Source organism: Mesocricetus auratus, unplaced genomic scaffold (assembly GCF_017639785.1).
Source record: "Mesocricetus auratus isolate SY011 unplaced genomic scaffold, BCM_Maur_2.0 Super-Scaffold_100003, whole genome shotgun sequence".
Taxonomy (NCBI): domain Eukaryota; kingdom Metazoa; phylum Chordata; class Mammalia; order Rodentia; family Cricetidae; genus Mesocricetus; species Mesocricetus auratus.
In genome coordinates, this window is record NW_024429188.1 from 11,509,820 (window position 1) to 11,531,984 (window position 22,165).

Below are 22,165 nucleotides of genomic sequence, written 5' to 3' on the forward strand. Positions count from 1 at the left end.
GATACAGCGTTTTGATGGAACATTTCAATGCTAGTGTTTATACAGGAAGCCAATTAATTTGAAATCTCAGGAGAGATGTCCCTTTCATCAATTATATGTCTGATATTCCCTTTCCTTATAAGAGGAAAATTAATCTGCAAAGCTAGTCTACACCTTTCACTTTATCCTAATTAACAATTTCTATCTAGGATGCTGAGCTTTTTAAAAACTTTCTTTTTATTTATTCTTTGTGCCTTTCACACCATGCATCTCCATCCCATTCATTACCCTGTCCCTTTGTATCCACCCTCTGCCCTTGCAACCTGCCCCCCCAAATAAAGTAAAATAAAATTTAGGAGAAGAAAGAAGAAAAACCAATCTTGTCATGGAAGCTGTAGCGTTTCACAGTGAGTCACACAGTAAATCCTTTTATCCATATATCTTCACTTGTGTTATTGCAAAAAGTCATTGGTCAGGTTTGAGGCCTCTGGTTTCTGCTACACTATCAATGCTGGGCCCTCACTGGGACTTCTTGGATATCCTGTGTTTGCCCTATGTTATGAAAATCCTTCAGCTTTGGGTCTGCAGGACCTGCCCTTTCACACGCTCCAGATCACAGATTATTCTGGGCTTGGGCAGTCACAGGGTTGGTCAGCCCACCAGCTCTATCTTGTCCTTATTACCAAGGTGAACTCTCCTGCATTGCCCTGGCTATGAGCAAGGGGTGGGGCCAGTTCTCCTGCTTTCATGTCCTTAGGATGGGTTCTCCCACACCTACACCTTGAAGGCCAGCTCAGCTGTGTAGCCCATGCCTGGTGTAGGGGCCACTCTCTCAGTGCTGAGGCTGATGAGGGGGCAGGAACAGATCTCCAGCTCTTATGGCTTTAGGGCCAGCTCTTCCACCTACCTCAGACATTGATGAAAGTAGGGGCATCTCTCCCCTGCCCATGCCACAACCTGACAGGTGAGTAATGTGGATAGCTCTTCCATGATCACAACCTCAGGACTGGCTCACACACATCTCTGTCAATGGTGCCGGGGAGGTTTCCTTACTAGGATGTACAATGCTATATTATTTGACTACCTTGTTACTGTTTTATTATGGAACCCAGGACCACCATCCCAGGGATGGTAGCCCCATCATAGACTGGGCCCTCCCCATTGACCACTGAGAAAATGCCTTACAGTTGGATCTCATGAAGGCATTTTCTCAACTGGGCTCCTTCCTCTAATGACTCCAGCTTGTGTCAAGTTGATTCAGCACTAAACATATGCTTATAAGTCACACTAAATGGATTCAGTAGGTTATGTTTATACTTGTGTGTGTGCGCATAACAATAATAAAGAATATTGTGTCAATAAAGTATTCACATATCAAAAATCTCAAAAGTATATGAAAATAATGCTACTAAAAATAAAGACTAGATAGCATTAACATGAGCACTCATCTAGTACTGGAAGCCTGCAAGGATGCTCTAGAAGAGGGAGGGCTGCCCAGTACAACTTCCTATGATGGGGGAAATGGTCTTCATTTGTTGTTCCATACAGCCATATACTGACCATATACACTGACCACATACACTGATCACATACACTGATCACATAAAGCAGGAGATCACTTGACATGTAGCTGGTGAGACTGAAGAAGTGGATGTTCAATCTTAGTCACCTAAATTTCAAAAGTCCCTTATGGTATTGGGGAGTTGGCTCAGCAGTTAAAAGCATTCATTGTTTTTGCAGTGGATCCAGGCTCAGTTACTAGCATTCATGCGGTGGCTCACAACCATTCTTAACTCGAGTTCCAAGGGAATCTAACACCCTCTTCTGATGTCTGTATGCATTAGGCATACATGTGGTGCACGCACATACATGGAGGCAAAACTTCCATAAACATAAAATTAAAAATTCTAAAACAAATTTACCAAAAGGAGCCACTTATAGTTAGTAGCCCCTGTATAGGACAGCCCAGCCCCTTGGTCATTTTTTTTTCAAACTCAAGACAGTCATTTGAAACATTTTTATTAATGGCTTAGTACTAATTGTGAATCAATTTCTAGGAAGATAAATGCATACTCATCTGAAACTTTTATAATGTTATTTCTTTTTGAAATTTTTAATAAATATAAATTGTACAGATCACTGGAATTCAGTGAAATATTTCAATAAATACATTCAAGGTGCACTGACAAAATCCCTTTACTCATCTACCTACTACCAACCTCTAGTAACCATCACTCTACAACCAGATCAGATTTCAGTTTTTAGTTTCCTCTTCTGGGTATGCACCTAAAGAAATGGGATCAGTATGCCAGAGAGAGAGAGTTGCATGCCCATGCCTATCACAGTGCTATATTCACAACAGCGGAGATTTGGGATGAATCTGGGTTCCCAAGGCTGGATGAGCGAATAAATGTGGTATAGATGTGAGAGAAATATTCCTAAAAAGGCTAGTACTTCAAAATGGGCTATAACTTTTCAACATTCCACAAAATTCTACCTAGAAAACCCAAAAGGTGTCACATGTGGAAAGTCAGTCTTAGAGATGTGTAAAGGTAAGTTAAAAGTAAGTTTTAAGTAAATCAATGGTATCAATGTATGCCAGCATTATTTCAAGTATGAAAATAGCATGAAGCAATGTTATTCAAAATCACAATCAGAAAAATTAAAAGCTGTTTTTAGATATCAGAAACAAAAGATGTGTTAGCGCTTATTGAGGAAACGACAGCATTAATCTATTGGAGCATATCATACAGATGTCTTAGAAGGTCCTTTCCTCCTCCTTCTCAGACTAACATTAAGTACTCTCTCCATACCATTAGTTAATCTATCTTAGTTCATTTTAACAGGATCACTGTGCTGTGTTGATTGCTTATTTTCTACTTCTGGGCAAGGAAGCCAACGTCTTGGGAGACTAAGTAGATTGTCTAAAATGTAATGTTATAATAAATGGTACGTTAGGATTAACTCTTTCTCACAAAGTCAGTTCCCATAACATTAAAACATGTCTGTCTGCACTTATTCCCCTTCTCATCTTTCTTACACACTTGTGCCCTTCTTTATTTCCTGTATCTGCGTGTCTGATTTAATACACCTTCTTTGGCATCACAGAAGGCATCAAGACATAAACCCTTAGTAACTGTTGCAAAAAGAATTCAGAGTCTGCAGTAGATATGGACTGTATTGGGGCAAAGAATGGAAGCTGAGCTGACTCTGGTCATCTGGAACGGGAAGCATGTGCCACATTAAACCCAAATAAGAATAAACACATAGGACTGGAGAGATGGCTGAGAGGTTAAAAGCACTGTCTGTTCTTTCAGACGTCCTGAGTTCAATTTCCAGCAACCACACGGTGGCTCAAAATCATCTATAATGAGATCTGATGCCTTCTTCTGGCGTGCAGGCATGCATGGAGATAGAACACTGTATATACAACAAATAAATAAATTTGTACAAAAGAATAAACACATAAAACTCCAGAGTTATTATTAATGCACACATGGGAACCCACATCTATAAATGACCACTGGTTCTTGGGAAGAGTTATCTTGGAAAGCTAAATGCAAATTTTAATTAAGACAGACTTTTTCAAGAGTTTTGGAGTCATTTTCAAAGTTCCTTCATAGCAATTTTATAAGTAATAAGAAATGAGGTCTTATTGACTATCTGTGAGAAAATAATGCAAAATGGAAAAATATAGTTCATCAGGAATAGTTTCTAAAATTAATTTACCTTTGATACTCTAGGAGAGCGGCTATAATTTGAACAGAATATAAGCAATTTCAAGTGTGTAATAGAGGAGTGTATTTGGCTTTTATTATTCAATCTATTTTACATTTAAATAGTATTTGTTTTCTTACTAAAGAAGCATAACTGAAACTCCTTTTTGTTTGCTGGGGTGGGAGACTCTTCCTCTTTCTCTGCAATAGTTTATTTTGCACTAAGAAGCAAATAGCATGATGAAAAATTGAGGGGAGGCAGTGTCTGAAATGCATTGGGTGGTGAGGCAGGACGAAAGGATGTGGTGGAAAAGGGACAAGTAAAGATAGAAAGACTGAGAGAGAAAGATTAAGGTTTGACTGAAGTCACCAGGCATTAACAAAGTTAGAGAATGAGGATTACAAAGGGCACATGTGAGAATTAATTTTGTATGATTAATGAAGACACAAAAAGTGCTAATTTGGAGTCTAGAGATGTCTCAGTTAATAAAGAGCTTGCTTAGTATGTGAGACTCTGGTGGGGCATGCCTATAATTGCCGGCCTCTGGAAGTAGAGGCAGAAAAGATCAGAAGTTTGAGGGCATCCTCAGCTCTATAGCAAGTCCCAAGCTAGCCTGAAATACATGAGACCCTATAAAAAAGAATGAAAATTAAAAGAAGGTGGAAATTGAATGAGGAAGAGTGAGAAAGGGAGATTGGAAAGAAAGGTAAAGAATCTGGATTGAGAAACTTTTGTTTAAAAATTTTTAAGACTGAACACAAAAATCACATAACCTATATTAGTTTTCGTCTCTTCAAAGTATTGGAGAGAAGAGGGGAAAGGGGTCAAGGAGACAGTTGGTATAGATAGAATTTTATATTCTGGTCAAGTGTAATGTTCACTAATTGCTATTTTTAATTATTTCCATATGTCACACTGAGAACCTTCATGATGGAAGCATAGCATCAAACACCAGAGAATTATGCAGCCATTAGGAAATCCCTTGTATCTGGTAGAGATGTTGCACATTTGTGTCCTGCTGTCAAGGGATTGAAATAGGTACTGCTCTACAAAGCTAGTGTTAACCTTACTTAAGATTGGCAATCCCATGGGTTTTATGTTTTGAAAAACAAGACAGAAGGATGTCAACAAGTATATTAAAGTTCACTGAAAGCCAGGTGGCTTCAAGAAGAATGACAGCTCTTTCACTTATTTAATCGATGACAGCTTCAAGGATTCTTGAACCTCAGGTTCCTAAAGGAACAGCTCATTTCAAGTAATAATGGAGGATGTCTGTTCTGCTTTGGAGCTTAATATGAAGTAGGGGAGCTGGTGGGAGAGAAGAGGTACCTCCCTGTAGTAGCTGTCCAAATTACTGAAATGCATGAAGGCCTGCTTTCCTTCCATCTCCATCAGAAGGAAGAAGAAAACCTAACAAAATGTCATTTTGCACAATGCTGAATCACAGTGACAAATCGTACTTGCAGAGTGCTTTGTCCATTTCCTCGTGCACTTCTGCTGTTCTTGGTCATATTGTAAGGAAAGATAAGCAATTTCTAAAAATGAAATCACAAAAGTTCTTAGCGGTCAGCTGATCATCCTCATGGCATATAGCACAAATTAGTTACAGAATCCAGACAGAGCTCAGAAGTTTCGATGTCTATTCTAGTAGACATGATGTCAGAAGACAGGAACACAGAAGCAAAGTCACCACAACATGAGCATGGGGGAACGCTGGGATTGTGAAACAGAAAGGAATAGAGTTTGAAAACACAATCAGAAATGTGGCCAACTAGGTGACTAGGAGGGAAGGCAGGAAGGTAAATTCGAATGGTATTTTGGGGGCATTCAGGTTAGGAAAAACAAAGGGCCCAAATCAAGGCCATGATAATAAAAGTGAAGAGACTGTAATTTGATGAAAAGGTTACTGCATTGAAGCTATGTGACCTAGAAAACTTTCTGTGCAAAATAGGAAAGAAAAATAGACACAGAAGCTGACTTGAAGCGTCCAGTTTCTATTGGCTGTGTAGATAATGAGGCACTGCTGAGATAAGAGGCATAGGGAGGAATGGTTTGGGGTATAGTAGGCAGAATAGTGGTCCTCAGTGATGGCATAGGGAGGAATGGTTTGGGGTATAGTAGGCAGAATAGTGGTCCTCAGTGATGTCCGTATTTATTTTCTTTCTTCTTTTTAGACAGGGTCTCACTATGTAGCTCTGTCCTGGAACTCACTCTACACTAGGCTGGCCTCAAACTCACAGAGATCTGCAAGCCTCTGCCTCCTGAGTACTGGGATTGAAGGTATGCACCACTATGCCTGGTATGATGTCTATGTTCTAATCCATGAAAATTGTGACTATTATTTTAGGAGACCAGAATCGACACCTCAAAACCTGACTGTACGAGACCAGAATATACCATGTTAAATGTCCCTTTTGCATGAAAATTCCTTTGAAATGAATACTTTGAGAAGCATCATATACAGGGGAAGCTTTGAAAAGAAGATAAGTTGTCATTTTTGTAAGAAACACTTCTGTTTTTTAAGGAAAATTAATATTTGTAAGAATGACTCCCTTCATATCAGGTAAGGAACAATTGTATGTCAGAACATATTAATGGAGAAGTCACCAAAAATTACATTTTTCCCTTCCCTCACCTCCCTTCAAACACTCCCATATGCTCCACCCAGCTCTCCTTCAAATTTATGACCTCTTTTTCCACTAATTGTTATTACACACATATATGTATATATATTATACATATATATTCATAAATATAGCCTGATGAGTTTGTACAGTGTTACTCGTATGTATGTTTTGGTGCTGACTATACGGTATTGGATGTGCTGTCCCCTAGGAAAAACTTTTCCTCCCACTCTCAGCATTCTTTAGTTGCCTCTGGTTCTTTGGATAGGGGAAGGCCTCATCAACTTTCCTGTCCACTTTGGCATGTCTATTAGTATTGTCTTTGTTTAGCTCAGAATTTGGCAGTCATGTTGATGAGACTTTATGGGTATAATATCAGCTCTCAAGAAACTCTAAACACACATTAGTTTCTTCAGATATGAGTTTTAGAGAATATAAGAATTAAATAATTCATTTACAACCTTTTAAAAAGCATAAAGAGTAAGGTATACATCTGAAAATAAAATCTGCTTCTTGGCATCATGGGAACTGAACTCAAACTCTTAGAAAAATGACATTTGTAGTATATATTATATACTCTGTGATGCGCAGGACCCTGAAGTTTTATTCTTAGGATGATCACTGCATGATACTGTTTGTGGGTTTAAATCTGATAGAACTGTATGACTTTTGAACAAAAAATCAACTTCCACTTAGTGATCTGAGACTATTTCCTACAACCTATCTAGTATATCATAACACTGATTGATTCATGTTACTGAGGTTCTACAGTGTTCTGTAAGGTCTGCCAAATCCAAAGGTAATTTAATCAGATGGGTTTTTGTAGATTTCAAATTGTTCCCACTTAATGACTTCCAATACTAAAGTGCATATTTAAATGAGATTAGTAATCTTTGGGGTAATTGATGACCTGAGACCTAACAAATGACAGGAAGATTTATCAGGATGATAAGTTGTTTTTGTAGATGTGATTTTGTATATATAAAACAAAAATATATTTCCCAAACACGAGGAGATCATGTTGCTTCAAAAAGCTCTCAAAGTGTTTCAAGAAGTCTGGATTACTACTTAGTTTGCAATTCACACAATGCCTTTCCCACTACTTTGAGTGGATAGAATATTACTGGTCTGTTCCACTTTGAATGCCTATCTCACACACAATCTGCGTAGGAGTCACTCATCCAACAGGATACCTTTCTGATATGTATAATTATGTATAGCTCTTAAACAAAGTTACATTGAGAGCGTAGAGAAAACCCACACAGGTGACTGGAGCACATATTAGGGAACCAAACATGGTTTGCATGTGTGCCTCATTGTAATGTAATTTAGGTGCTTGTGTATTTCCTATTTTGGTGACACCCATTGCCACCATTCCAGTTGCTCAGGACTGAAATTTTACAGCATCATTAAATCTATCTTTTCCTCATATGCACATGCAATTAGCTGCCAATCTTGTTGACTCTATGACCTCAATGTACTTGGCGTCTGAACTTTCCTGTCTGTCTACACAGTTAGTTCTTTCTGTGTGGATTTGTCATGGCCTTGGAATTGATTTCTTGAGTTGGGAAGCATGCCATCTCTGCTGCTAGTTTATTTATCTTTTTATAATCTGACGTTATCATTGTTGTTTTCAACATGACCCAAATGCCATGAGAAATTGCTGTTACAAACAGCCTGAAGTGCAAGGTTTTTAAGTTGATATTCAAATTACAGTGTGGTCTGTAGACCAAGGCTGTCTATGAAACTCTTAGTAAGATTTATGATGGAGAGATATAAAGAAATAAAGAATGAGGAGCTTGGATGGAGAGCTCAGTGGGTAAAGCACCTGCCACACAAGTGTTAAGATTTGGGTTCGAATCCCCAGAACCTATAGAAAGTGGCACTCCATAGAGATTAGAGATGGCAGCAGAAAAGTCCCTGAAGATCAAAGGCCGGCTAGCCTGGTATACCCAGAGGAAAACAGGTGAGACTGCCTTAAATAAGGTAGAACTTAAGGACCAACACACAAGTTTGCTATCTGATTATCACATATTCACTGTAACAAGTGGGAACCCTATTTACATGCACTCTGAACCAAACACACACGTAGATATTACGTATGAGTACATAGAGGTTGAACATTTAGGAACCCCACTAGATATTCCTTTCTTTTTTCCTCGACTTTTTCTGTTTGTAGATTTTTTTTGCTTCACTGTCTTTTGAGACAGGGTTTCTTTGTATTGCTTTGGAGCTTGTCTTGGCATTCACTCTGTAGACCAGGCTGGCCTTGAACTCACAGAGATCCACCTGTCTCTGCCTCCCAAGTGCTGGGATTAAAGGTGTGCACCACCAACATCTGCCTCTGATTGTAGTTATTGATATCTAAATATATACAAATGGAATTCATTAGCTTTTAATTTTGTACTGCTTAATTTTCAGGCACTTTTTGTTCTAATCTTTTTACTGCTGAATGAATGTATATTGGTCTATAATAAAATTGAAACATTAGAGTACTAATTACTTGTGAAGCAACTCACAATGAAGTCCCTGGCCTGACCGAATAGGCATCACTTGCAAGCTTGCTAAAAAGCAGAACTTAAAGGTGCATCCCAGACCTACTGATGAAGAATTTCCAGGAATGAGTACTAGCAATTGGTGTTTTAACATACCTTCAGGTAGATGCAAAAATGTGAAAAGTAATGAACAGTAATTTTTCTACCATTCCCTCTACCACAGTATCTCCCTGCTGGTGGCTATTAAGCACTTAACATGTGTCTAGTGTGACTGAAGGATTGAATTTTTTAATAAAAATTAACCATTTGCATATTGCTAGTGGTTTCTGTATTGAATAGCACAGTTCTGGTCTCAGTACTAGATCCTTAAGTGGAGAGCCACAGTGTAACATTTGTGCTGTGTTTCAACCTTTTCAGTTCCTCTAGCCATGGTTTCCAGCCCCAGAGCCCTCACAGCAAAATATCATATCATACTCATCTTTAAATGTTAGTCTGTTTCTCTGTTTTCCAAGAGCTCCATGGCATTCCTTATTTCAATTTGTTTGCCTCTTTACTTTTCCTTTTTAGCATTTTCTAGCTTGTTTGCTTTTTTAATAGAATGCATTGCCCTCTTCTTTGTACCTAAATCACTTAGGGGTAGTTATACCTTCTTTCTCCCTGATAGAAAGTTGTTGGTTTAATCGTCTTTCCATGACTAGGCAGTACACTAACTGGTACTTCACAAATGGGAAACACTCAACAACCATGTAATTGAATTAAACTTACAGGAAACCAGAGAGAAAAGTCCTCAGCACTAACAATACATCTTAGTATTCTTAGAAGTTGAGACAGATCAGAATGTTAACATACACAATTTAGTTTAGAATAGGAAAAATGTTAAGGCTATGGTGAAACACTTGTCACAGGATCAAAACACATTGTTACAAAAATAAACACACTGCCCGCCTCATCATTTCTTCAGCAGCAGGAAAGCATTTTCCTTTGGCAATTCTCTACCTCCATCAGAACTGTTCCTTAACTAAATGTGAGATTAAAAACAGACTTGTAGCCTTTTTTTTGGATGGCACTCCTACTGGTAGAAGCAAATTTTTGCTTTGTGTAACAGAGCTTTCCATTAATTTCACGCAAGATTTTAGACCTTTTGAATGAATCATTATTGTGGGAAAAAAACATGATTGTTTTTAGAGAAAAGGCGAGAGGAAAAAATGCAACTTACTCTGCTTTATTTCAGAGTTCTATATTTGATCCTGTTTTTACATAGCTATAAAATTAAAATACATGAAATTAACCACACAAAACCAAACACCAAAGTGGTTTATAAGTATATTCTACCATCAGTGTAGCAAACCTCATTAGACTTTTATTGGGATTACATACCCACACTGACTCACAAATACTGCTTCCCAAACACATACTTGACAATGAAGCCATACAAAAGTCAATAAGAAATGTGCTATTTTTCAACAATGGGCAATGGTAGCATTCACATTAGATTTGAAAAACTGAATGTTTAAACCCCATTGACAATTTGTTGTGTGCCTTTCATTATGAGAACTCAGCAACTAATCCCAGTGCCAACTCCTCTGAGGATTTGCATTTTCAAAAATTTTAGGTTGACTGACAGTGCAATGATGAAAAAGGATCATGATTGCAGAGGTGACAAAGTTCCACATATGACACATTTGAAGTTTGTCTTAATCTGTTCTAACATGGTTGGAAAAAGTGCAGGACTATTGGAGACAAATAACAACTAATATGCTGATGTGTCTAAGAAAAAAAGTTACTTATCTTAATAATCTATCATCTATTAGAATATAATAGTAAAAGTAAATATTAAGATAGAAGAAAATGTCATAATATAAAACATATGATCATAGCTGGATAACATAAAGCAAATATATGTGAACAAATAGAAAAAGAACTTAAACACGAAACTGTCAAGACATGTATGTTTCCCTTGAGCAAGTACAAAGGTAGTGACGGTATGCTGGAGATGGTTTTTATACAGCAACTTTAAATACTTTTGTTAGTACCGATAATTTGTAACAAGAATATTTCAATGCACTCCCTATAAGCAAATGTAAAATTATGATTGTTTGCAGTGGTGGATACCGGACTTGAGCTCCAATATGGCTAGCCAGTTTCTCATCACTAAGCTACTTAGATCTCTGACCCCAGAGTCAGAATTATTTTAAGAAAGAAAAAATCCTATTGAAGAAAAGACTTCGGGGTGGTGGCTCTTGACCATAATCTTAGCACTCTAGAAGCCTGCAGAAGGAGGATTTCCATGAACTGAAGACCATCCTGGATTCCATAGAGAATTCCAGGTCAGTCTGGGCTTCAGTGTCTTCAACCAACCAACCAAACCACCAACCAATCAACCAACAAACACAAGAGGAAACAGAACAATAAAACTGAAAAGAAAGAAGGAAAGGTATTTTTTCATGATTGAAGATATTTCAGAAATATACCCATAAAGTTAATTTTTAAAAATATGCAAGATCTGAACGAGGACAACACCAACAAACATGCTAACATGGAATTGAGAAATCTCACAGACTCCCACCCCTAGACAAAGAACTATAGTCAATTAAGGAAGAGAGGGAGAAATAGTTATCCCCAGGGAAAAACATACCAATTTGTTATCTAATACCAAGTGGTCACCTCTGATAATTTATACATGCAAGTAACAGTAAACAACTTAACTAGTTGTTTTATATATTAAGAAATATGTACATATACACATACATATGTAAAACAATTAAAGGAATGGAGGCCATGAATCTGAGAGAGAGCAGGGGGGTTAAATGGAAAGCGTTAGAGGAAGGAAAGGGAAGGGGAAATGATGTAATTACATTTTAATTTCAAAAATAAAAATATATCAAAATAATCTAAATGAAATTCATACACGTTGAGCCACTTGGCTAGTATCACCTAGGGTGCTTATGGCAAAGCTAGAATAAAATTCTTGATTTCAAAGTTTAGGTACCAGGTGCAATATTCTTTCAGCTGAAAGAGATCCAGCTGACATAAATGGAATAGCTGAATCTGGATAGAGAATCTACATAATTAATTGTTTTGTGAAATGTGATTTCATGCTTGAATTTACATATATATATGTTTTAGTTACTTTTCTCAGTACTGTGCAGAACACATTACAAAAGCAGCCTAAGGAAGGAGGCGTCTGTTTTGACGGAGAGTTTGAGCATGGGGAAGTCATGGTAGGAAGATTATGAGATAGCTGGTCATATTGCATTCATAGCTAAGCAGCAGAGAAAGCTGAATGCTGTTGTTTAGCTCACTTAGTCTAGTCCAACACACAGTAAGGGTGGGTCTTCCCACCTCAGTCAACTAAGTCTAGAAAATTCCTCACAGATATTCCCAGAGGCTTGTTTTCTAGGTGAACCTAGGCCCTTTAAACCTGGCAATCCACATGAACCATAAGAGTATGAATATCAGTATTTTTGCAGTCTGAGAGGTGCCAAATAACTTCCCTCAACACTCTTTCTAGTGATTTCTTCTTTAAGTAGAGGATACATCAGAGGGAGAAAAATTACTTAAATATCCTTGAAGCCTAATCACACCTTCACATTCTATCACATTTAAGATCTAGTCATCATTCACTCACTTGTATGAATTTGCTGTTATTTTGCTTATTGTGTATGTAGAACATGTGGTTAAAGGGAATGACGGATCATTCTTGGATTCAGGAAATCTAAAGCTCTTGGAGCAATGAGTCAAAGGTAGAGTACTGTGTGACAGAAAGCAAAGCAATGCTGTATGCGCTAAGCTGTTCTGTTCTCAACTGATGTCAGCACTACTCTAGTGACCTTTCAGTTGCAATTTGTCTTAGTTTCATTCTGTTGCTGTGATACAACCCCTGACCAAAAGAAACATCGGGTAGGAAGACTTTATTTCAACTTCTGGTTTCAAGCTACAGCTCACCATTTCAAGAAAGCCACAAATGCCAGAGCTTTAGACAGCTAGTCGCACCACATCCCAGTCAAGAGGAGAGAGAAAAGAGATTTTCTTTTATAGTAAAATATTTGCTCATGTTTCTGCCCGGTGCTTGACTGTAACCTTATCAAATTTCCCTCTCAGACTGCTCAAGTCCTCAATGAGACTGCTTCATTCTTTTCAACAGATGGTCACAGCCCTGGGACTAACATCCCAACTGACTTCAACACACACAAGGCATCCATGACCTGAACCCTGCCCCCTTCACCCCAACCTTATTCCCTCTTCTTTCTAAAATATTTTTATTAATTTATTTTTTACATTCAAATCCCAGTTTCCCCTCCCTCCTCTCCTCCCACTCCCCCCACCTTCCATGTGCTCCTCAGAGAAGGTAAGGCCTCCCCTAGGAAGTCTACTAAGTCAGTTCCATCATCTTGTTGAGGCAGTTATTCCCTCTTATTTAGCTACTATGTTCCCTAGATTTTTTTTTCTTAGCTCTAAGACTTGACATAGTTTGTTCCCTCTACTGGGAAAGCTCCTCCCTTTACATCTGAACCTTTATGGGTCATCACATCACTTTCATAGACACCCAGGAAAGGCTGTCCCTGACTTTTCACTTCTTTCTACAATCTGTTTCCATTAGCCTTTGTCTAGCTCTATATCTTTCTCTGTATCCCTGAATCCTGTGCATCTCTCTGTGTGAATCTATCCTCCTGTCTGGTTCTGCATTGGGCTCAGGCACTGAAAAGTCTCAGAAAGAGCTGCAAGGGTTTCAGGTACCCATGTGTTTTCTCTCTCTTTCCTACTTGTGTACCATTCTGGGTACAGCCTCTTTCCAGAAGCATCGGAACACCAGTTTTCTTTTTTCTTTTTTTCTGGTCTCCATGGCCCTCTCAAATATTACTTAATTGTTGCTGGTTTAGGATCTTTCTATCACCCCAGACCTCCTCCAAAGAAGATTTAAATCCTAAATATGTTCCTAAAGACCAGAAATAAGTAAAATCCAAACCCTAGAAATAAATCCCAATGTAAATCACATTACATCATGGCAAAAATTTCCATTAACCTACCATTTGACACACTATTGGGGCATTTTTTTTGTATCAGTTTTAATCTACTTTTAAAAATGTTAATTAAATTGATATTTTTACTCGTGTCTTCTCTTAGTTATCTTTCAAATTCGTGCTAAGAGGAAATGAAAGACCGGGTTTGTAGTTACTAATCTGTTACTGGGAACACCAGTTTTCACTAAGTGTCACATTCTGTTTCCCTTACTCTCCACCATACAAGCAAATCAGCATATTTCCCATGTTCCCTTAATTCTGCCCCCATCTCTAGAAATAGCTCCTTCATCAGCACATTTTTGCTTTTACCATGAGAAATGAATTTTGTTTCCAGTTAGCACTCTGACTTTCATACTCCTTAGTCAACATCACCTGCCCTTCATGTTGTTTCCTCCACAACATTTTTCTTTGAATTCTTATCATGTGAAGTAAATGTATGTATGAATATTAAAATATTTTGATACTTTTATACCTGCCACCTGACCTGAAAGTATCTTATATCTTCCACAGGGCCTATAGTTGATTTGCTGATGACAAACTCATGGGCTTAAGGGTAGAAAACACTCACTATTGCTGATAAAATTCAGAGTATTTCATGAAAAAATCGTCATTTAAAAAAAACAATGTTAGGAGCTGGAGAGATGGCTCAGTGGTTAAGAGCACTGGCTGTTCTTGCAGAGGACCTGAGTTCAATTCCCAGCACCCACATTGAGGCTCACAACTTTCTATAATCCAGCTCCAAGTGAGATGATACCTTACACAGACATGCAGGCAAAATATAAATGAACGTTAAAAAAAAGTCATTGAAAAAAAAACAATGTTAAGTCTATACTTTCAGGAATCATTTCTATAGTTCATTACTAGCCTCTTTCCATTGATGATCATTCTTCTCTCCCTTTGGGAGAATGAGAGGGAGGGGGAAAAAGAAAAAGACAAAAACAAACTAACAAGAAACAAACAAACCAAATAACAAAAACCAAAACCAGTGTTAACCAGGCACAGCCGTGAATACCCAGAGTCTCAGCACTCTTCTGGCCGAGGCAGGAATACAAAAAGTTTGAGGTCAGAATGGGCTACATAGTGAGTTTCACACCAGCCTGGAAAATACAGAAAGACTCAGTATTAAAAACAAGAAAGCAAACAAGCAATGCTAATGTGAGGAATTTATAGATAAAAAATACAGCACACATGCAGGAGAACGCTTGAAGGTTTAAAAGATGTGTGAATGATTTAACCTTTGTTCAGTACCTTATTCATGCCACACTCAACAGAGCACTGAAAGGAGAGTTGTTTTCCTTTGAAAGCTTATAGACTGGTGGATGAGATAGAAGCTTACAGAGGATGGGGAGCATGAGAAACACGAGCTGTGGGCACAATTGCATCAAGAAAACTGGTGCTATTAATGGATAAGCTTTATAAGGAACACATTTGGAAGTAAGATTGTGTTTCAGTTTTGTTCAGAAAACAGGACGGTTATAACCATGATCTTTTTGTTTCCTCCCATTAGCTCTTCAAATATGAAAGGAAGTCAGACAGGTATCTTTGAGGCAAGGCCTCTACCTGGATAAAATGGTACAGCAGTTGGTATTGGCAGGTGAAGAGGCAATGAAAATTGCTTGACTTTTATTACAAGACTCTAATAGTAGATCAAGCGGACAGTTTCCAAAGATTTAACTGGAGTTTCTGGGAATCTAAAAATTCCTGAGTTCAGGAAGTCATGAGTAACACACCCACTGTTCAGTTTGATATGCTTGTGTGCAGTCCTGGGTGTCATGTATGAGTGAGTATATGTGGTTGTAACTTGACATTTACAATCCACAAGGTAGCAGTTCCATTCACCAGCAGGTCTAGAATATTAAGAAATAATCTAACATCACTTTTCACTGAAATAATATTTATAATATAATATCCTAGTAGAAAGTAAAAATTATTTCTGCAAATACTATCATTTTCATGGTTTTGTGAATGAGTTGCTCCAGCTCAGAGACGTCACAATAAGCCACAAATCATTCTGATTACAAACAAAAAAACTGGGTTCCTGTCCTCGCTCACTCATTAGATAAGAGGTCAGTAAACCCTTGGGACCCATAGGGCCAGAGAATAACTTAGATTTTGTGAACCATATGATTTCCCTTGACACAATTCAACATTATAATGGTAAGTGAAAACAGCCACCAATAATATGTAAATTAATGGGTGTGGCCATAACCCAATAAAAGTTGGATTACAAAAGTATGCTTCAAGCCAGATTTGGTTTATGGGCTGTAGTTTGCCAGGTTTGTGGCAGACTACAGAAAAGGAATGGGTGAGGGATCGAGGTGGGATAATAACAAGAAAGACAGCTTTATAAGAGGTAGTAAAAATAGAACAATTGTGGTACCATAATAGTACCAAAAGGAGAATATTCTATTTATGATACATTCTAAGGTAAGAGCAATCATCAACAAACTTCAGCCAGAACTCATATTATCCATTTTTTCTTGTGGTTATAACAGGTTTTTCTTACATTTTATCATATTCTTTATTTTAATTAAGAAAATTTATTAAATAGTTTCCTATCTGCTATAAGTACTATGCAAAAATTTTTCATTTCGAACAAAATGTATAGATATATATCTCAGCAATAGGAGGCTAATTATTGTAGGGATGAGCCTTGAAAACATTAGGCCTAGTGAAGGAAGCAGGACAGGAAATGACAAATAGTTTATGATTCTGCTGATAGGAAAAGTCCAGAAGAGGCCAATACAGACAGACAGGAAGCAGATTAGTGATTGCCACAGGCTGTGGAGAAGGGGAATTGGGGAGGAACTGCTAAGGGGTGCAGGATTTCAGAGTGACGAAAATGTTTTAATTAGTCATTAGTGATGGTTGCAGGACTCTCTCTCTCTCCCTCCATCTCTCTCTCTCTCTCTCTCTCTCTCTCTCTCTCTCTCTCTCTCTCTCTCTCTCTCCCTCCATCTCTCTCTCTCTCTCCCTCCATATCTCTCTCTCTCTCTCTCTCTCTCTCCCTCTCTCCCTCTGTCTCTGTTCCTCTCTCTCTCTCCCTCCCTCCCTCCCCCCTCCCTCTCTCTCTCACATTATTTTTATTAGCTTGTAAAGAGTGCAGGACTCTTTCATCATTCTAAAAACCACTGCAATGCACATGTTCAGATGGGTGCCATCTTTCTGGAAGGCAATTGGAGGCAAAAGAAAACAGTATAACAGAGATGAGAAGGAAAAGACATCAAAACTGCAAAATAGACACAAACCTATTTCAGCATCTGGGGTGGTCCCCTGTTATTCAACTCAAGCACAAAAATATTCTCAATTATGTCTTGAGAGCAGTTGGATATGATTAACACTGAATACATGTGTGGATTTCCCAAAGAATAGGTAAAGTAAAATTTGAAGAAAATTCATTGCTTCCCATGTTTGTGTGGCAGTTGATGTGTTTATATGTGTTAGCTGCTGATATGCCTGGGGCTAAGAGCTTTTCATATAGTGTCAATTGAGGACAATTCTACAAATTCAGACATAATAAAGCCCATTTTACAGGTAAACAAACTGATTGACAAAGGCTTTATTTTTTTCCTCGATCGTTCCTGATTTAATAGATCTCCAGCAGGAGTTTACTCCAGCAAGGGAACAGTGACAGCCTGGATCTCACACTCTGGACATTGCTCGGACATTTGATCGCCCCAGAAGGGGGTTGTGTAGGCAGCCCTGCAAACAAGTTCACAATGTCACCATCTGGATTTCCCAACTAGGCTCCCTGCTCCCTCTACAAAACAAAACTGTCAGAAGGATCTATTTCAAATATACATCAGCCCACGTTCCTCTCCTGCTTTAAAGCCTCAAATCCTAGTGTAGAAGGGCTTGGTTGCCCTAGTTCTTCTGCCTATCACATCTGCCACATCTTGCCCTTGCCCTTCCTGCCCCAGCCCATGGGCCTGCCTACCCACCCAGCCTTGGAGGCTTATGCCAGTTGATGCCTCTGCCTAGAATGCCTTGGGCAGAAAAGCCTGTATTCCTATAACCTCCTAAAGACTCTGTCTTTGTCTGCTGTTCGAAACTAGCCACAGAATCACTCTATTTAAATACTTTGTAAAGCTTTTAGCATGTGACATTTCCATCTTCACCCCTCTTCCCTTCATTCCTTCATTCTTTCTCTTCCTTCTTCTTCCTACTCCCCCTTTTACCCCACCTCCTCCATATCCTTCCTTCCTCTTTCCTTCCCTGCCCCAGTGTCTCCTTTCTTCTTTTTTCTTTTCATTCTCCTTGGCCTCTCCCCCACCCCATTGATTCCTGCTTCCTTTCTCTGTGTAGAATACAAGCTCTATGAGAACACAAACTCGGGGCTGTTTACCTGCCCCTGGCCCATTTTAGGCACTCAAATATTTGTTGAAAGATTTAATGAATGCCGATGAAACTTGGCAAGGGTTCTCTGTTTTGCTAAACGATTAAAGCTCTAAATCCCACAGCACATAGTTTTGGCTCTGCAGAGAAATAACCCATAAATAGGACTAATGACCACAAACTTCAGAAGGTCCTAACCAACAATGACCATTTACAACTGCCCGCATCCAGAGACAAGTTTAAGCCTGAAGTGAGTTTTTATTACCTCCTCATAAACCCCTGAATCATGTGCTTTACAGGGCAAGTGCTAATGCAGTCATAATTATATTGGTGTGAACACATTGTCATAGAAATGTAGCAAACATAGGCACAGGCATTTAAGAGAAAGCTGCTCCCAACCCAAGAGCAACCGTCGCGTAGAAACAGGCCAGCAAGCACTCAGCTAAGGAACTTAAACTTAGTGACTGAAGTGACACACCCTAGACATCACAGATTAAGATGACATTTTGTCCCAGCACCTCACAGCAATCAACCTGCTGCCCAGAGAGGTCTGTGCATTAGGGCAAATCTATAATTAAGACATAGACATCACCCTCCCCCAATAGTAATGCCCATTCTTGTTTAATTAACCCAGGCACTAAAAAGTGCTAACTTCAGCCTGTGGGTGATTTCCTTTCTTTTTTTCTTTGGAAGCAGATCAAGAAACAAGCAGAGACATGACTTCATTATAAATTCAGCATTTACCTAGTTTCCCCCCTTTTAATCTTTGAAATAACAATTGCTCCATTAAGACACACAAATATGAAAAATGTCAAGCCCTTGACCTTTTCTCAATTCACACTCATGCTGAGCCAGTGAACACACACCACTCTCCTCCTCACCCCAGCATGAGTACTTTCTCCAGAATGAGCCGTGATTCTAGGTCAGGATTTCTAAGCCTAAGAACTATTAACATTTTGAAGCAGATAAATCTTTATTATGAAAGTTAACCCGGGCTGAGTAGGATATTTAGCAGCATCCCTGTCCTGTATTTATGTGATTTCAAAAGTACTCAAAGCTTAAACAACTAAAACTATTTCCAAATATTGCTAACGACCATCATAAGGCAAAAACACCCTAGGTTGAAACCACTGTTTGGGACACTGTGTCATCAAAATTAACATGTTGTGTATGAGTTGGGGTTATTGCTCATTATTGTACTGAAATCCCATGAGGATAGAATTGCTCTTATAGGAAGAGTCTTTGAAATTCATTGCACAATTTGATTCTCTCATTTAGTACTGTATGCCAAGATTACACCCTTTAAAAAGAACAACTGGTGTTCATAAGTATTCTCTTCTGAGCCTGAGCATTTTTTTTGGAATGGGTAGAACAACTTTAAAACTAGTTTCAAATCAGACATTTGGAGATCATAATATTTGTATGAAGAATTCTTTTCTGGAAAGAAAGTGGAGAGCTGGTTTTAGTTTGAAAGCAATGAAAAAAACAAGTCATTTGTCTCTGTCTTTTGCTAAAACAACCGACCTTAATGACAGGGTACTTAGAACTACACTAGAAAGAACAGAACTAGCCTTGGTATCAGCCTTATGAGAGTTTACAACTCCACAAAGTCCATTAATCAGCAAGCAATCTATAAAGCCAACCTAAAGAACACATGTTGGAGAACTGCCTCATTCTCTTGCCTTGGTTACAATCCAAGAGCAAATCCTCCAAGTCTAAATCTCACTACCATAAAATGTCTTATCTGCTTCTACTCAGGAAAGGCCATCAACAAAATCTCAGAACACTGTTTTCCCAAAAAGGAACGAGGCTAAACATTTGTTCACCAAGAGGCACTAGGTGGGAAGAAAGAATGGACAAGAACTCTACCATAAATCTTCCTGGGCCTCCTCTTGTAAATCTGACATGGATTTAGAAAAAGCTTTTCTTCAGAGGTTTTATAAACTTTACTATTTATTCAGGCATAATTTGCTCTTGAAAAAGTACATTTTAAAATGTGTCCATAATAATATAGACTATTTGACAACATATAGGAAGTTGGCAAGGGGGACATACTTCTATGACACAGTAACATAGTGTCATTTGAATTGTGTTTGCTTTCCTAATTTTCTTGTATCACAGAGACAGAGAGACACACAGAAAGAAAGAGACAGAGTTAGATAGACAGACAGATAGACAGAGACAGAGAGTAGTGTGTGTTTTTGTTGGAGTTTGAATCCAGAATCTCAGGTATGTTAGGCAAGGACTCTACTACTGAGTTACATTATAAACCATTTGTTATGGTTTGTATGTGAAAAGTCTGTCCTAGGCTCATGAGTTTGGACAATTGATCCCTGTTGGTAATGCTGCTTTGGGAGGTAGCAGAACATTTAGGAAACAGAGCATTCTCCTCCTGTTTTTTTAGGGTTTTGGGGGTGGGGGAAGGAAGTCAACAGCACACAAATATTGAGTTACCTGGTAAGAGAAACCTCATGTTAGAAAATGCCTCCATCAGATTGCTGTTGGAAAACCTGTTGTGGAATATTACTTTAACTAGGCAATGATGTCTTACATTTATTTGTACTGAATTTGTTTAATGATGTAAAGATGTGTTGCATTTGTTGATGTAAAGATGTGTTGCTGTTTTACCTTGCCTGCCTAAGGCATCTGACTGGTTTTATAAAAAGCTAAATGGCCAGTAGAGGGATAGGCAATAAAGGGATTAGCAGGGCTTGTGAGCAGAGAGAATAAATATTAGGAAGAAGAGAACAAGAGAGAAATAGAAAAAGCCCTGAGACAAAACTTAAATGAAGAAAAACTGGTTAAATTAAGTTATAAGGGCTTGTGGGACAAGCATAATCTAGGCCGAGCATTCATAAGTAACAATAAGTTTCCTTGTCATGATTTGGGCGCTGGTCGTCCAAGAAAGCCTAATGACACAAATCTGTTGGGAATTTTCTTAATGATTGATGTGAGTGGGTTTACCTTGCTTGGGGAGGGTGCTGCCTCTGAGTAGTAGCCCTGGGTACTTACTATAAGAAAGCAAACTAAAGTCATGGAGTGCAAGCCAGTAAGCAGCACTCCTTCATGGCTTCTGATTCAGTTCTGTCTGTAGGTTCCTACCCTGACTTCCCTCAATGGACAGTGATCTGGGATATATAAGCCAAATAAATTATTTCCTCCTCTAGTTGCTTGTGGTCACTGACTTTAACACAGTGACAGAAACATGACTGAGATAATCCTCAATGGAGGAAGTGGGTTACAATAGATGGGTTTTGAGCTATTGAGCCTCGCCTTGCTTCCTGTTTGCTCTCTGCTTCTACTGTTTCATGTTTGCCTGTGAAGTAATCAAGCATCTGCTGAAAATTGCTACTGCCATGAACTCTGCTATGTCTTCCTTGCCATGATGGAGTATTAAGCCATGAGCCTTTCAAGTATAGACTAAAAATTAATTTTCTGTTTTGTATATTATCACAGCAATGAGAAAATTAATACAGTTTGGAAGGTTTATGATTATTTTACAACAGGAAACTATTTGGCATAAATGACATCATTTGAAATCTTTTTTAAAGAGTCCATTAGTATTATTTTTGAGGATTGTTATTCTGATAAGTTAATTATCTATGTGGAGCTAGTCACAAAAATTTTGTGAAAAAATGATATAGTCTATATTAGTGCAAATTGTGATTTCACTTTATTACTCAAGTAATCCTTTTGATAGCCACTTAATATTGCCTTTCCCATAAAGACCACTCAAATGAGACCATGTTCAGGGTGATTTGCTGGTGGAAATTAGCTAATCCACAATGGTAGGTGTGGACTTAATCTTCTTCTCTTAGAAAGGCATAGCTCACTACAAATTTGGAAGGTGAGGTAGGTGCAAAGTCCCGAAATTCATTCCTATGTTTGAAGGGACCTTTGGAGCTATTGTTCAATAGGTATTTAGGGTCATGTTGACATTATAGATTGGAGGTAGTGATTAAATGCTTCCACATAAACTTGGAATCTCTTAAAT

The 22,165-nt window shown here is 38.4% G+C and overlaps 1 protein-coding gene and 1 pseudogene across 1 annotated transcript in view; one reads left to right on the top strand and one right to left on the bottom strand.

The window, feature by feature from the left end:
* Mid1 (midline 1) overlaps positions 1 to 22,165 on the bottom strand; it is a 342,361-nt gene that overhangs the window by 293,591 nt on the left and 26,605 nt on the right. The window lies entirely within an intron of this gene.
* Positions 14,659 to 14,756, top strand: LOC121140136 (annotated as a pseudogene).